This window comes from Octopus bimaculoides, chromosome 3 (genome assembly GCF_001194135.2).
Source record: "Octopus bimaculoides isolate UCB-OBI-ISO-001 chromosome 3, ASM119413v2, whole genome shotgun sequence".
NCBI classification, from domain to species: Eukaryota; Metazoa; Mollusca; class Cephalopoda; order Octopoda; family Octopodidae; genus Octopus; species Octopus bimaculoides.
In genome coordinates this window covers 50,703,510-50,707,361 of record NC_068983.1, presented here as the reverse complement: position 1 = coordinate 50,707,361, position 3,852 = coordinate 50,703,510, and the positions used below count along the sequence as shown (strand labels likewise).

Sequence of the window (3,852 nt, the reverse complement as noted above, 5' to 3'; positions counted from 1 at the left end):
TATTATTACTATTATTATTTCATTGAACGCCACGTATCCAATTTCGTGGCTGTGTGGTAAGTAGCTTCCTTACGAACCACATGGTTCTGGGTTCAGTCCCACTGCATGGCACCTTGGGCAAGTGTTTTCTACTATAGCATCGGGCCGACCAAAGCCTTGTGAGTGGATTTGGTAGACGGAAACTGAAAGAAGCCTGTCGTATATATGTATATATATATATTCATATGTGTGTGTGTATGTGTTTGTGTGTCTGTGTTTGTCCCCTCCCCACCATCGCTTGACAACCGATGCTGGTGTGTTTACGTCCCCGAAACTTAGAGGTTCGGCAAAACGTGACCGATAGAATAAGTACTAGGCTTACAAAGAATATTCCTGGGGTCGATTCTCTCGACTAGAGGTGGTGCTCCAACATTGCCGCAGTCAAATGACTGAAACAAGTAAAAGTAAAAGAGTAAAACACACACATATACATACGTACACATATATCTACATATACATATCGATATACATATATATATATATGCACATATGTGCACACACACACACACACACACACACACACACTGACATATCTCTCTCTCTCTCCATATATATATATATATATGACGATGATCCGACTTTTCACGGCCAGCTCCAAAATTATGTACTACTTGGATAGACTGTTTTCGCAGTGGCGAACACTAAGTTGTTTCATTGGATACTTTTGTAGCAATTTAAAGAAAAGAGTTAGATGCTACTTAACCAGTATGTCTGCGAATAATTCCATATACCATCATCTCTACACGTTGCTTCTACAGATATTACTTGAAATACAGCTTATGTATTCCAGATACAGACAAGAATAGAACGACATTTCTCTCAGCAAATTATTCTCCAATAAAATTTTAGATTATAAAATGAGAAAAGTCTGTAATGAAAATAATAGCCAAAAAAATACACGGATACTTTATGGCTGTTATCGAATTCTTTATTTTTGAATTTTACTGTATATATTTAATGAATATTTCAAGAATATGGTAATAGACATAACAGCATTAAGTGTAATTACCTTAGATAAACTGTGAGACTGAAAAGTATTTCATAGTTAATTATATTTGACGTATATGAAGATACATATAAGATATGAATACTAGTTTAAATGCATATATATCTCTGAGAGTGAGAGAGAATGTATACATGCATGTAGGTGTGTAGCGACTTTATATATACGCAAGGATGTCTAAAATATTTTGAGTGGAATCTATATTTTGTAAGTTATTGTGTTTAAATAGCTGAGTATTGTAATCTAAAGTAAAGTATCACTGCAACATACTTTTATACATTTTATAGATTATATAGCTAAAGTTTAAATTCAAAGGATATACTTGTCTTTATATCGTTAATGTATTGCAGGTAAAATTGACATATTCTGCATATGTTATTATCAGATATTTTGTAGTTCGCTAACAACACTATAAAGTTGGTTACGGTTTCCAAGACACCAACCTATTTTCCCGTTTCGTTTCTGACCGAATAAGAAAGGTTTTTTTTTTCATTGAGTATACGTAAGGTGTCTTTATGGTACTCTGCCGGTTATATATTGCCGCAGCTATACGTCGTAATATATGAGTCTCACTTGTTGAAGACGAAGTGTGGGTGTTCAGCTTTTACTGAACGACCTGCACAAATGATTTTTTTTATAGCTATCAAATGTATGTGCGGCACATTAGCTCACTCCTTTCCTCATATCGACATTGCCTGAATAGGTGCACAGTGTGAGGCACGTTAAGTATCCAAGTGATCGCAGAGCAACCTGAGATGAAGCGCTTTCCTAAAGAAGACGGCACACCACTGGGTGGAAGAAATTGAAAAAGCGATCTAACGAACGTGAATATAGCATCCTGACCACTAGGTCATTAGCCCCTTATGCGTCATTATCTATCTATCTATCTATCTATCTATCTATCTATCTATCTACCTATCTATCTATCTATCTGACGTCTCTTATATCCTTTCTGGGCTAGTGGCGTACACTGAGTGGTAATATACCATAGAGTTTCACCATTTCGTCCAGAGATTCTGTGCTTATCACTTTCTGATGTGTTGTATACTCTGTATTTGTTGTAATTCGTTCTTAATGCTTGCTCTTGGGCAGCAAAGATGAAAGCCTCCGTTTCCGGTTTTAAACCACTTTTTGTCATCCATAGCCATCTTTTTTCCCGTCTGTCTTATCCTTAACATCCCTATGAAATTGTCCTATTTTCAGTTTCATTCATTCTTAAGTGCTTGTAAAGTGCCTTTTCGCAATCTTCCATCCTACATAAGCCTTACCTTCTTATTTCGAATAATAGTGGTTCTGTGGCATTTTTTACACACCTTACTATTTCATTTTCTCCTGCTCTAATGCTGTGTTTGCATCGAATCAGTCTCTTCACCATATTTTTCTTGGAACATACAGTCTGTCTGTTCAGGTTTTGAGTGGAGTATACCATATCTAGTTAGTAACATCCTTGTCTTTCTGTCTAAGCTGTTTAGTTCGTGTACTGTCCATGCGATTACCCCTGCTCTATATCTCAGTAGTGAAACTATCCAGATGTTGATAGCTTCAATCTTATTTCCGTCCATTTAATTTCGACTTAAGTAACAGTCTCAGTCTGCGCAAGTATTCCACCTTAAATGTTTCTATCATTGCTTTCTCCATTGATTTATCCATTTCTAATATTCCTACGTACTTGTCCGTCTTTTCTATCTGCTGCATAAACGTTATTATTATTATTATTATTATTATTATTATTATTATTAATTGTGTTCATAATATGTAAAATTGTTCATAATTTTGTTCATGATGTATATGTATGTGTGTATTAATCATTACACAATTTGTTTTACTCAATTTTAGAAAAATTGCAGCACATCTCTGACGATATATATATATATATATATATATATATATATATATATATATATATATATATATATATATGTGTGTGTGTGTGTGTGTGTGTGAGAGTGTGTGTGAGTGTGTGTGTGTGTGTGGGTGTGTGTGTGTGTATGTATGTATGCTTCTGTGTGAATGTGTGTGTGTGTGTGTGATTACATTTATGCATCAATGCGCATTTATTCATAGGGATATTTCTCGTCGTTTCCATTAAACAATTTTCACTCACACTGTATTGATAGAACCAAGATTATGCTAAATTACACTAATCTAAATAATTTCTGTACACGGTTTCTAACTCGAAACAACGTGGAATTAAACATGAGAAGAAAGCGTCTTAAGTACACAACTATTGCAAAACATTGCATTTGTTACACTAAAGATATTAGGTACACAGCTTAAAACTCTCATTTGCATTGTTCCAAATTATTTCTATGATATTCCAGTCCAGAGATTATAGGCGTATGTATCGTAATTATAACGTATGTATAATAGTTAATTGGATGAAACTGCATTTTAAATATAAGGTCTTACTAGTTGTGCGTGCAGTATTCAAGGGAGTTGTATAGCAAGCGTTACTGCTTGTTTTCAAAGGAAAAGGTGATAATGTATAAATTTCCGGTATTAGACTAAGGTTTTAAGAGTTAATTACACTGCGTAGTTGTTTCAAATTTCTAGGATTAGTTGTATTGTAAATGGAGGATGTATTATTGGGAAAATACGTCTCTTTTCTTTATGAATTTTCAGTATATAGGGACAGGCGTAGCCGTGTAGTAAGACGCTTGCTTCCCAGTCACATGGTTCTGGCTTCAGTCCCACTGTTTAACTTCTCGGGCAAGTGTCTTCTAGTATAGCCTCGGCCCGACCGAACCCTTGTGATTTGATTTGGTAGAAAGAAACTGAAAGATGCCCGTCGTATATATATATGTATATGT

At 35.0% G+C, this 3,852-nt stretch overlaps 1 long non-coding RNA gene across 1 annotated transcript in view; it reads left to right on the top strand.

Annotated features, from left to right (window-relative positions):
- The window catches only part of LOC106871991 (uncharacterized), a 9,512-nt gene that overhangs the window by 845 nt on the left and 4,815 nt on the right, over window positions 1-3,852 (top strand). The gene's annotated exons all lie outside the window — the stretch shown is intronic.